The following is a 13,964-nucleotide window of genomic DNA, read 5'->3' as shown; positions in this document are numbered from 1 at the left end:
TGCTTTTTCTGAAGTATGGCCCAGATCTAAACTTTCCTTAAGAAGTAGACACTTATCCAAAGGCCAGACTAGAATGGCTCAGTCCTTACCTTAACTTAGTCCAATTACCAGACAAGATCATCTTGTATGGCCTTTGTCTTTCTCCTTAATGAATAAGAATTACATTTCTAATCCATAGGAACACGATACATTTCAGAGCAATGTGTTAGTTGATAATCCCCATCACAGACAGCAAAGTTTGATCTCTCTGCCTTATCAAGAACTTGTTTTACTAGGAGCTAGACCAGTGGTCCTCAACCAGATGTGATTTTTGCCTCACAATCAACCCTTGGCAATGTCTGGACATCTTTGGTTGTCCCGCCCGGAGGATGGGTGCTACTGGCATCTAGAGGATAATAGGGGCGAGGGATGCTGCTGAACATTTTACAGTGCACAGGGAAGTTCCCTCCCTGAGTCCCCAACAAATAATAATTTGGCTTCAAATGTCAATAATGCTGAGGTTGAGAAGCAGTAATCTAGACTGAGCTGGGCATCCAGCCAACCTCTTAGACTCTCTCCAAGTAAACAGGTGTTAATCTTTCTGCCAGGAAGAGAAGAGTGGGCAGCTTTCCATTATTATGATTATCATATTTATTAGGTGCATACACCATGGATTCAGCACACTGTAAATCCAAGGGTTACCCTTAAAACAAGATGTGGAGTAATTTCAACATATTAGATTAAAGGCCGTGGCTTGGAGTAAGATTTTCATTTGATTTTGGCTCTATCACCAGCTATAGTTTCATAAGCAAGTAATTTCAATTTTAGTTTCAGCAACCCTTCACAGGGTGGATGCAACAGGATAATGAAATTATCCTATATAATAAAAGGCTAATATGCAAATTGTCCCCTCAACCACGTGTTTGACTTGGAAGTCAACCAGGGGGCAGGGCCAGCCAGCCAACCTCCCGCGGCCCCAATTGGGGCAGGCCAGCCGGACCCCACCTGTGCACGAACTCGTGTACCAAGCCTCTAGTGTGTATAATAAATATCCTTAGCACAGTATTTGCAATATGGAAAACACTAAATACACTTTATATGTTACACTTTTTTACATACTCTTATCATTTTCATTATTATAATCACATCTCATCTCAGCCTGGTATAGAGCCATCTCTATCATCCAACCCAGCTGTGTATGCAGGAAATGCCACATCTAAGGAAAACAATCTGTGTCAATTCTCCTACGTGTGACACACCAGGGAAGCAACTTGAAGGGAGTCAAAGGATTCAGGCAGATGGAGAAAATGACATTTCATCACCTTCACCCCACTTTCTATTTCCTTTCAGATTGATTTTCATGGAAATATATGATGTGGGCTGACATTGGAGGAAAATGCCAACCCCTCAATGTGTTGGCAATTGGCAGACAATGAAACCTTACATTATGGAATATTTTTCTTCACTTATTTTTTTTTTCTTTTCAAGTGACTCTTTATTGTTTTCCTTGGCTATTTCTGAAACATTCAGAGCTTTTCCAGCTTCATGCATTTGATATATTTATCAGCTTGACCCTTTAAATTAAAGTATATTTTACTGTTTCCATTTTATGGAAAATTCTAGAACATTTTAGTTTTGAGGGGAGGTGTGATCTAAGCTCTAAATTATGCCCTCAGAATGCAGCCTGCCTACCTTCTGACTCCAATCTCACATGAGGTTTAGTCTCGGGATCCACAGGTGTGAAGTTCCTTGCCTGCAGCTCTGGATCTGTGCCTTCTCAGGTGGAATCTCATGGCACGCTGGAACTTGTTTCCTCCTCATTTAAGATTCTCAAAGGCAAGGACAGTCACTTAGTCATGTTTGAACACCTTGCAGTCTAGCATAGAATCCAACACTCAGCAAATACATATACTTAGATTTCCCAAGCAAATGTATGTTTAAGGATCGTATTATGCCTCAGTAGGGAAAACAAAGTTGAGTCCCAGAGGGAAAGTACATGTATCTAAAATGGTACAGCTGGTTTGTGGCAGAGTGTAAGGAATATTGTTTGCCTACAACACGAAGTAGTCCATTCCCACGACCAGTGAATGTGCTTGCCAATGAAATCTGAGGCGAGGTCTGCCAGGGCTGTGCTCTGGAGAAACAGAGGTGTTTTGGTTTTCTTTTAATTTCTTTTTACCTTTTACAGAGACCCTTGTACTGATGGGCAGAGACCCATGAGCAGAGACAGCCTTATTTTTTGTACAGTGGTGCTTATCAACACGTGCCAGATGGAAGGCGGTGCTGCACACATTACATGGCTGTGGGATGGGCCGACACACCGAGCCTGGCAGAGCTGAACGTTAGGGGCAACCTGGGCCATGATGCTGTCATTAACATGTGTATTTAATGACCTGGAAATTGTCTGCCTCTGCAGTTCTTCTTATTATGCAACACATGGATGTGTGTTCATCATTTAAGCCAGCTATGATAGCATTCCTGTTCTTTGTCGCCAAAAGCATCCTCATGGGTACCAACAAGACTTTTCCCAAGAGATCAGTTCACTTGTGGAGAAACAAAACCTTTGTCTGGAACATAGAAGAAGGACTTGTCCAGCTTACATTGACGGGAAACATTGTCACTTGGTCAGGCATTTCATATATTCAAAGCTTGCAGATGGTACATGGGCCTCTTTTGATGCCCTTGAAGTAATAGAGGAAGATTGCAAACTTAGACCCTAGCTGTAAGGAGCTCATAGTCTCCCCCAAAGACTTGAGGACTGGCCTGCCAAGCCTGATAAGGTGTATCCCACAAAGTTACTCTGTTTCTTATCTCAGCATTACCAGGTACATGGTAGGCACACACTCAGCATACAGGTTATAACTGTCAGGCCAATGGGCATCCAGGAAATATGTCTCCAAAAACAGAAGAGGAGAAAGGGAAGCTGGGAGAAATCTGTTTAAACAGTGTGATTCAACTTTCTTTATGTTATAAAAAACATTATTTTGCTTTGAATTACCGGAAGGCTTGATCTCAGGAATTAGCAGACTAGTATTTAGAGATGGATTTAAATTGATAAAATAAAAATAAGTCCTTGCTGATTTCCCTGAGCAGACATATACTATCTCATTGTGAGATACTTAAAAATACTGATGGGAATTATGTGATATGGTTAATTCATTCCAAGGACTATTGGCTGTTTTGACTCTCATCATGAAACCAGATTAGCAGAAAGGTTACATCTTATGATTTCATATGCATGAAATGCCCATCTAATTATTCATTTACTTACATATTTATTTTCCTCTCCTTTAAAGTCATTATTCTAGTAATAAATTATTGTTCCAACCTTATCACACAAAAGCCTGTAAGTCACCCACACAGATAAAACTTAATAGTACGAGTTAAAAAGAAAACAATATTCATGACACAGGGAGTTTATATGCTCATTAGATTTGAGGGTATTGGAAAGAGCAGCAGTATGTTAGAGGTTGGCAAAATTATATTACCGAGCCAATCAATACCAATGTGGCATTTTTGTTAGTGAATAATTCGTATAAATAATGCTGACTTCATTTTAAATATCCTAAATACTGAAGAAAATAGAGGGTTCAATGGGGGGAAGCAGATGGATCATTTATTTTCTCAGTTAGAGCTGACACATTAGTTACAGAAATTTTCATATCATTTATTTTTATAGTCCACTTTACAGCTGTGTTTATTGTTGTAATAAATAAATACATTATATCCTCTTATTAGAGCAGCAATGGAAATTTCTGGTAACAAAACAGTCACATTCTCACATGACACAAATACCCCAAATGGAATATTAATGACGGAGAATGTATACCCAACCAAAAAATAAGGCCTGTGTGTGGTTGAAGATGAGGGCAGCAAACTTCAGGCTAATGAAAAGATAACATTTCACACTTTGGACAGAGGTTATTAGTATTAGAGATGTACATCTCTCATGGTCCTTCTAAGGGTACAGACAAGCTTACAAATCTATGTGTATGTTTTCTAGCAGCAAGTGAGTGCTGCAGACTACCATCCCTGGTAGAGATAGATAAGTTACTGCTTCCATTTTAAATTACCCTCACAACTAAAACAGTGTCTAACAGCCTGGGGGGAAATATCCACAGCAACTTGATGTTTTATAGCTTCATTCATTGTATTAGGAGAAGGTGGTTTTATTTTCTCAGAGATGCCCTCCAAGGATAGATCTTGGGTGAATCAATCAAGTCCCACATACTTATTGAGCACCCACAGTCTCTCTAGCACCCTGTTGGGGAGTCATCTGATCTACTTGTGTCCATGTTAACAGGGATTTACACAGGTAGTTGTGCAATTTGGAAAACATATTCCCTGATTATTTAATGATATTATGCAAAACTATCACTATGTTGACATTCTACCCATTTATTCTATCCCTTGACTATTGAGCCTTGATGAATTATTCACATGGATCTCCTCTTGCCTATGATTTTCGTCCTTGAACAGTTCTTGGTAAACTGAATTTTAGCCACTATTAAGGCCTTGAAATCGGAGTCAGACAGATATAGGTTAAAACCCTGGCTCTTCCACTTCACATCACATACATGACCTCAGGGTACTTAATTAAATTACTATTTTCCTTAGTTTCCTCATCAAAAACATGAAAGTAATAATTGTATCTGTCTCAAAGGATAGTAAAATTACATGAAATAATTACTGTAAAGCACTTTGCAAGGTTCTTGGCATATAGGAAGTGTGATTGTGTTATATATTTACATTGCATATAATTCTAGTATAATGTTACGTTTCGGCTGAAATAGGGATACAGAATTTGCAGCTATGGGAGCACAGCGTTCAGCTTAATAGTACCTTTTGAGAAAAGTGGTTTCTGAGAGAACACATTATGAGCAAGAAGAATCATCCACCTTCTAAACTGTGTGATTTGGGGCAAATTGCTTCAGCTTTCTGAGCTTCAGTGTCTCTCCTCTGTAAAATGGACGCCCCCGAGCCCTGGAGCATCCGATGTGACGTCTACATGAAGTGATGTATGTATAACACCACACATGCATTCGGCACTCAGTATACGTTGATTGAATGAAAGCCTAAAAGTGTGAACACAGATTCTGTTACTGTCTTCATCTTACAGGTGACCAAACTGAGGGTCAGAGAGGTGAATTGCTCAAACATCTCATAGCCAGCAAGTGACAAAACTATTATTTCCACCTTAGAACTAAATATATAGCATCTTTTTACAAAAGTCTGACAAATACCAATGTATCTCCCATAAAAGTGGGTTGGTTTAAGGAAGGAAAAAGTAAGAGCTGTGCCTTAATATAAAAAAAAAAATGAGGGGGATAGGGGTTGGAGGAGATAAACTAAAGAACTCATACATATATGGATAATCAATGGACACAGACAATAGTGTGGTGAAGGGCCTGGAGTGAGGTAAGAGCTGGCAGCAGGGGAGTAAAGGGGAGAACTGGGGGACATCTCTAATACTGTCAACAAGAAAATATTTTTTAAATGAGCTATTTCTAAATAGTTATATCTGAAATCTTCGGCTGTTTGAGAACCAATGATTGTTAAATTCCAATTTCAGGGCATTGAGTTAAGAAGATAAATACTACATAGAGCTGTGATAAGTTATCATAATTCTTTCCAAATAGGGTTTTATTTGACTATTTTTCTTTTGGACATTATTGTCTCTTTAAAGTAAATATTTATTCATTGTATTCAGGTCTCTGGATGGGTGATTGTCAAGTGCAATATCTGTGTAAAACATTACTGTGAGTTAAAACAAGACCTGATAATTTCTGTGTGTTTGTTAGGTGTACCGCTTGTGTGCTACCTACACAAAGAATTGCAATGTCATGCCATTAAAAAGGAAATGTAAAGACAACTTTCAAGTTGGTAATTGGAGAACAGTAGACTGGAGGGGCTTAGAAGGATGTTGTGTATAAATCAGTGGCTGGGGAAGGAAAATTGGAGAAAGCCTTAATTTTCATCAAAACCAGCAATAAAATCTTTACTTCATGACTGGTGATAGTGCCTGCTTCTGATTCCTATTTTTATTACATTTGGTGGTAAACCCTGATTTAACACGATTCTGTTGTCTTGGGATGCGAATGCAAATGCCTGGCTAAATTATTCAGCAAACCCATCAGTATTCAGAATGAGTAGAAACACTCCTGAAGGAAAAGGGGAGAACAGAATCAATGTCTGCCCCCCCAATCTCAACATAATCCAGTCAGAATCTGCCTTAAGTGAAAGGGTAGGTGGAGGGGAGTCTTTTCATTGTGCATCTGAAGAGCTAGGCTTCTGTGACCACTCTTGAGTCCATGCCAGGTCTCTTGTGTCAGCAGCCACCACCTCTCGTGATCTCCACGTTCTCATCCACGCCATTTTCTAACCACATTTCAGGTCACATAATGGCATTTGTCAACTATCATGTTACGAAGAGGGAACTGCTGTTATTTTGCACCTGTAGCTGTCTTTTGTTTCCCATCATTGCACACAAATTACACCAGCAAACATTTATTGAAACTGTATGCTGGATGGATTGCAACTTCACATTGCGCTTCAGTACCTGGAGCTCCACAAATACAAAATTTGCTTACATTCCAATGCTTGAGTCTTACCTATTCCTCTTGTTATATTTCCTCTATGTAGACTCCCCTCATGCTTTAACTAACAGTTGCAATTCTGGTCTGATTTGTTAGAAAACAAACTAATGGCTCCATTCTTTGGACACATCCTATTGTGTTTTATATTATTATCATGTTATGGAAATGATTGCATTTCTCTTGGTTATAGGCATTGTAAACCCCAAATAAATATAATGTCTTAAGAATTCCATAAAATCAAAGAGCCATGCCTTAGAAAATTACAAAAATCTTAGACTTTCACAGCTACAGTTTTATTTGTATTTTAAAACATTTTGTGTGGTAGGATGTCTTGATGATTCTGTATGAAAAATGAAGAGACTAGGACCAATATTACACAGCCTGCAATAACTCAAAGATAATGAGTCTAGATATTTCCACAGTCCTTTAATATGTTTTATGCCTCTATTTTCATCTTTATGTCAACAATAAGGATTGGGCTCTACAGATGCTCTGTAAATGTGTATGATTGAAATATAAAATATGTGTATATATTAAGCTTTATAGTTAATAAGTTCTACTTGCTGGGGATATAAAGATGAAACAAACCAACTCTGTTTCTTCTACCATCAAAATGTTTGCAGTCTTCCCTGACGGCCGGTGTGGCTTAGTTGATTGAGCTTTGTCCCATGCACCAAGAGGTCACTGATTTGATTTTCCATCAATGCACATGCCTGGGTTGCAGGCTTGATCCCCAGCAGGGGGCGTGCAGGAAGCAGCCCAGAGATGTTTCTCTCTTCTTGATGTTTCTCTCTCTCCCTTTATCTTCCTCTTTCTAAAATCAATAAAAATGTATTTTTAATAACAAAAATAATAATAAAGAGAACCTATCATTTTTTCTGGTATCTAATCAGTACTTAATAAGTTATTGGTGAAAGCTTGATTAAATTATAATAATACATTTCCTATTGTTCTGTAACAAGTGGAAAAATTACTAAGATTAAAAGTTCATTATGTAAGACAAAATATCCAGTGAGTTTTAAAAAATCATTATTTTTTTTTTCTATTAGAGTTTACATCCAATATTATTTTGTATTAGTTTTAGGGTAACAGTAGTGGATAGCCAATCATATACACTGCAAAGTGTTGCCCTGATATTTCCAGTACCCAAATCACACCATACAAAGTTATTACAATTATATATATACTAGAGGCCTGGTGCACAAAAATTTGTGCACTCGGGGAGGGGGGGGGTCCCTCAGCCCGGCCTGTGCCCTCACGCAATCTGGGACCCCTCAGGGGATGACCACCTGCTGTCTTCAGCCGCCCCCCAGGGGATTGGGCCTAAGATGGCAATCAGAAATCCCTCTGGCAGCCCGGCAGCCCTTGGGGGATGTCCACTTGCCAGCGGGGAACAGGCCTAAACTGCAGTCAGACATCCTTAGTGCTGCTGAGGAGGCAGGAGAGGCTCCCACCACCACTGCTGTACTGGCAGCCATCAGACTGGCTTGTGGCTGAGCAGAGCTCCTCCCATGTGAGAGCTCCCTGACCACCAGAGGGCAGCTCCTGCATTGAGCATCTTCCCCCTGGTGGTCAGTGTTTGTCATAGTGACCAGTCATTCCCAGTCATTCTGCTGTTAGGGTCAGTTTGCATATTACCCTGTTACTATATAGGATAGAGGCCTGGTGCATGGGTGGGGGCCGGCTGATTTGCCCTGAAAGGTGTCCTGGATCAGGGTGGGGGTCCTGCTTGGGTGCCTGGCTAGCCTGGGTGAGGGGATGATGGCTGTTTGCATCTGATTGCACCCCCTTCAGGGTGGGGGTCCCCACTGCGGTGCCTAGCCAGTCTGCGTGAGGGGCTGAGGGCCGTTTTCAGGCTGGCGGTGATTGAAGCTCCCAGCCTCTCCTTTTTTCTTTTCTTTTTTTTTGTTATTCTGGGATTCATTTACCTTCTATGGCTGTCACTGGAGCTGAGAGCTAGCTTTACCTCTGAGGCTCGGCTCCAGCTCTGAGACCTTGACTGCTGAAAGCAGGTATCTGGGTTTGTTTGGCTTCTATAATTGAAACACTGTTTCAGCTCCAGCTCCGAGGCCAGCTGGCTGAAAGTAGGTTTCTGGGGATAGTTTAGCTTCTATAATTGCAACATTGTTTCTTAGACTGCAGCTCAGAGGCTGCAGGCGGGGAACCTGGGCTTCCTCCATCACTGGAGCAAACAAGCCTCCTGTTCGCTTCAGCTGCCTAGCTGCCGGCCGCCATCTTGGTTGGCAGTTAATTTGCATATCTCACTGATTAGCCAATGGGAAGGGTAGCGAAGTTACAGTTAATTACCATGTTTCTCTATTATTAGACAGGATATATATATATATATATATATATATATATATATAGGCCTAAGCGACTGTTATAACTGGACTACTGGACAACTGGATGACCGGCCGGTAGCTATGATGCACATAGACCACCAGGGGGCAGATGCTCAATGCAGGAGCTGCCCCCTGGTGGTCAGTGCGCTCCCACAGTGAACATCCTGCTGCCAGCCAACTTCCCACAGTCTTTCCCCCCAGGCCGTCTGGCCCCAATTGCCCAATCGCCAGCTGTGCATGAATTTGTGCACTGGACCTCTAGTTGATTATGTTTCCCATGCTGTATTTTACATCCCTTGTTAATCCCTTCAGCTTTTCCATCCAGTTACCCAAACCCCCTCCCATCTGGTAGTGACATATTTTTAATGTAATGTCTAAGGATGTTTCATTTTGTAAGCACACTGAGTACAGCAAATCTTACATTTGAATTATCAGTAAATACTTATTTTTAGCAAATAGTACTAAATTTATCTTAAATACATGTTCCACTTTATATTGTTTTATGCAAAAATAGCCATAAGCCCTCAAAAAGAGTCAATATTGTTCATTTCTGCATAGAAGATTTATTTGAGAATATTTTCCTTCTCCTTAAGTTCCTCTTATAATATTATTTAAAATAATACTATGGAAAAAAATGATTCTTTTAAGTCTTATGTTTCAGAAATGACTGAGATTTTTAAGTATCTAAAAAAAACCAGTCCATGTGGAAATAAATATCAAATTCAATTTTACCAAGATACTATGGTTTTGTTAGCAGTGATGAAAAATAAAATAAAAGGAGAGTTGCTTTAGAGAAATTCAGAATCAATCTTATTTAATGGTGACTGCTCAGTGGCTTGCAGAAAATAAATTTATCTTGATTTAGAACAACAGTAAGTTCATAATAGAAAATAAAGTTAAACCTGATTCTAAAGTAGGACAGCAATGCTGCCTATTTGGCAAAATAGAAGAAAACATTCAGCTCAGACTTGCTATATTATTAATCTACTTCCTGTTTACAAAATTGTTAATATCTGTGGCAGGAAACAGGGCATCATAGGCTGACTTCTGTAGTCAGCAGCCTGGTTGGAGAATGAAATTACCTTGCCTCAGAATATGATTTGTTTGCTTATGTTGCTTGTATTGCAAATAGATTTTACTTCTCATTTACGCTTTAATATTTTATATGAACTATATAAACATATTTTAGAAATTCAACATCTTTTCCTATTTTTTTTTTACTATTCTCAAATAACTGAAATTTTTTCTAGGTGAGTTAACATAAGTTGCAGAAGCTGCTATCTATTTCATTTACATAAATTTTAAACAGATGTATTGAGTCTCAGTGACATCCAAGGCATTATGCAGGCTAGAAATTGAAGATACATAGAAAACCTGTCCATGAGGGGCATGTAACATAGTCAGGAAAAAGGAATATCTGTGGCAACAGATGAATAGCAGTTCCATGAAGTGAGTCTAAGATCCACGTTGGAGCCCTTGACCTCTGCTTTGGGGCAGCGAGGATTATCCATTGGGTGGGTGTGGGCCCTTACAGTCTTCACTCAAGAGCCCTCACCCCAGTTCTTTTTAAACCAGAGTAAATATGTTGCTGCTTGCTGTTGCATATTTTAGAACTTCTCTTAGAACTTTATTTAGGCATCTTGGGCTCCATTCATGTAATCAGTGTTTACTCTTGGAAGAAAATCTTGGCTTTTGTCACTGCAGACACTTACATGAAAGTTTAGGTGTTAATCCAGATGAAATGACCATATTTCTGTGGCTTCTAAATGTGAGCAAATATAAGAATGAGAATATAATAGAAGAAAGGATAAATATCCTTAAAGTACCAATTAAACATTAAAAAGTAAAAATCATATAAGATCCCAGCCATTCTCTTGAATAAGTAAGGAGACATTAAGAAAATTGGGGCCACATAAACTGAACCACAAAGATGAAAAATGCTAGCAATTGTGTTTATTATTAAGATGAATCAACTCCATAGTCAATCCAAAGATTTCTTACTGTGGAAGGAGCCTACCTGATTTTCTAACTGAAACAAAGATAAGCAATGTGGAGAGGATTCAATAGTTTAATTAGATCCCTGCCCCCAAATTTCTATCTTTTCTTGGGTGGTTTTCATGATTTTATAAATCCCACCCTGTGAGGATGCCCCTAGATTTACCAGCCTTTAAGGATTACAGATTGATTATATTGAGGGAGATGGCAGGATTATTATACTTCATTGTATTTTTTGTATGAGGGAATAATACAACACAAGTCAGTCCATGAGAAAATATGTAGAGCAATGAAAAGAGGAAACACCTGATCAGTATTTAGGAAAAATACACACACAGACACACACACACACAATTTTTTTTTTTTTTTTTAAGAGCAAGGGTCAATCACATTGACCTGAGAAGTTCGTTTTGAATACCTGATCTTGGGATGATGCAACTGCTCAATGATGCCCTGGGCCATGGATTTCCTCTCTTTTCTTGTTTCCACCTTTCTAAGAAAGCCTGGAAGATTTTTATTAACAAACTCAACTCTCCTGAAAAAATAATACTTACTTGCCAAAGCTTCTGCCATCTCTCACTTATGACCTCCTTCATGTGAAAGTATTAAAAAAAAAACCTAGGTCCTGTCAAAGTCTCCTTTGCTCTCAAACTGGTTGTTTTTATGATGCCAAGTTCAAAGGTGAACTCTGGAAATTGGAGGGAGAGAAATACAATTAATGGTTTGCAGTTATGCAGTCTATCCATTTAACTGCTCTAGCCTTAATGTTCAGTTGTTTGTTTCTAAGTATCATATGTATGTCCCACCTGATTAGGAAACAGACACACACACACACTCCTTCAATGAACTGAGGTTAATTGGATCATGAAGGGAGGGGCGTTTGCTTCTGCTCATAAGACTATCTATCTTCTTGAGAAAGATCATTCTCAGTACTAAAGCTGTAGGATGTTGGTAGTTACCAGCCATGCTTCTCGTTTTGGCACATGTGAGGATTCACTCTTGACTGCAATGTGCTCCTGCTGTTCTTGCTACTTTTACATTCTAGTTTTGGTCTCTTTCCCTATGTACCTGTACCCCATTCCAGCTTCTTTTCCTGTGTTCTCTGCTGGTGTGTCTGGGTTTTGATGAAAATGCATTCCTAATGCTGCCATTCTCTGGTCTTAAATTTAAACATAAATAAGCATGTGATGGCCCCCAGAAAGTAGCATACATATGTTTTATTTTTCCCACCTGCTTGAATCTTTTGCTGCTTTAGGCTTCTCTTATGAACAAGACACAAAGGGAAAATCATCTGGCTATTTTAATACAAAATTAAAATCCATGAAAGACAATACAGACTGTAGGAAGTGCCATAGAATGACTTCTTGATGATTTTAATAACTAAAAGCTGTTAGTAAAAAGAGTGTTGTTGAAAGCAATTATTGTTGGTGGTAGTAATATTAATGGACAGGATCAGAGGTTGAGAGCTGGAGCAAGAGGCAGTTACACCTGTAGAAAACATTAAAGCTGATTCAGAAAATCCAGGTATAGGCTAGGTCAGCTGGTTCCTTCCAGCTTCTCCCATTGTCACATTTCCTCCCAACTCCATGTCTCCAGCCAAACCTCCAGGGCGTCTCCTTTCTCCAAGGCTTTGTCTGCCAAGAGGCAGTGAGCTAGAGGCCCTGTTTGTGGCTCTACCATGAAGTTAATTGAAAGCTTTAGGCTGTCTTCTATGTTGGTGTTAGAAAGAGTCTGGAAAATTATTGCAACTATCAGAGGTGGAAGGTGGCTACAAGAGAAGCTACAGGATATGGTGAAAAAGAAAAGCTTTGGTATCATAGCAACCAATATTCAAATCCCAACACCACCACTTCTAGCCTATGAGGACTTGGACAATTAACTAACTTCTGTGAGCTTCCATTGTCCGCCTCTGAAATGAGAAATATAATGCCTATTCTGTAACTTTCTTTGTGAGGATTAATTAATGTATATGAAGTGGTGGAATACATGGCATAAAACTATATTTGTGTCTCTCTAGCTCTCCATCCATCCATCACCTTCCTGTCTTTCTGTCTGTCTGTCTATCTAATCATCTATCTCCAGACTGTGCCCACAGGGAGTTCAGTATTAAGGAGCATTACAAAAATACTTAGCAGAAATACAGGTGTGGTTTTAATTTCTGTTTACTAGTTTTTCAGTTTGCACTGAGAAGGAAAATCAACAACTTAATGGCTACCCACTGGAGTCTGTCGCCCTCCCTGCTGTGAAAGGGGACACTACAGATTTTCTAAGACCCATCATTTTTGCAATTTTGATTAATTATTCAGTAAACAACATTTTCATTACTAAATTATGCATCTTATTTCCTTCATCTCCTGTTTGCCCATGAAGTTCATTGTTCTACTTAATTATAATTACTCTTTAATCACCATGTTATGGCATTAATTGATGTTACATCAAGCCAATAACAATGTTATTCTGCATAAAACTCATAAACTCTCAGTGATCAAACATAACCCATAGTTGGTCAATGGTTACCTGTCTCTCTTCTCAGACTGTTACTTTTTTTTCCTTTATAGCAGATTTTAAATGACTTTTTAATAGCTTAGATGTTTTCAAATTATTGTTTGCTCACAATAAGATCATCTATTTACATTGTCTTATCCACAACCTCAGTCTCTCAAAAGACATTTTTGCCCTATACTCTGTTACTAATAGCCTAGGTCAGTGGTCAGGAAACTTGTCTGTGGCCTATTCTTGTATAGCCTTTGAGCTAAAATTGATTTTTATATTTTAAGTAGTTATACACAAACACATAATGCAAGAAATATAGGCTAGAGAGCAAGCGTCAACTGAAAGCATAACTTATTTACTATTTACCCCATTACGAAAAAGTTTGCCAATCACTGGACTAGGATCACTAATAGTCTTTCTATTCATAGAAATTCAGAGATAAAGTGTTAATTTCAGAGCCATACTTCTGTTTTGTGTCCTCCTTAAGTACTGGCCCCTTATCACAAATTCTTAATCTCCATGTTTATTATTTTATTATATAGTTTTGTCATTTGCATCT

Source organism: Myotis myotis, unplaced genomic scaffold (genome assembly GCF_014108235.1).
Source record: "Myotis myotis isolate mMyoMyo1 unplaced genomic scaffold, mMyoMyo1.p scaffold_m19_p_15, whole genome shotgun sequence".
Taxonomy (NCBI): Eukaryota; Metazoa; Chordata; class Mammalia; order Chiroptera; family Vespertilionidae; genus Myotis; species Myotis myotis.
Note: the sequence above shows the minus strand (reverse complement) of the source record.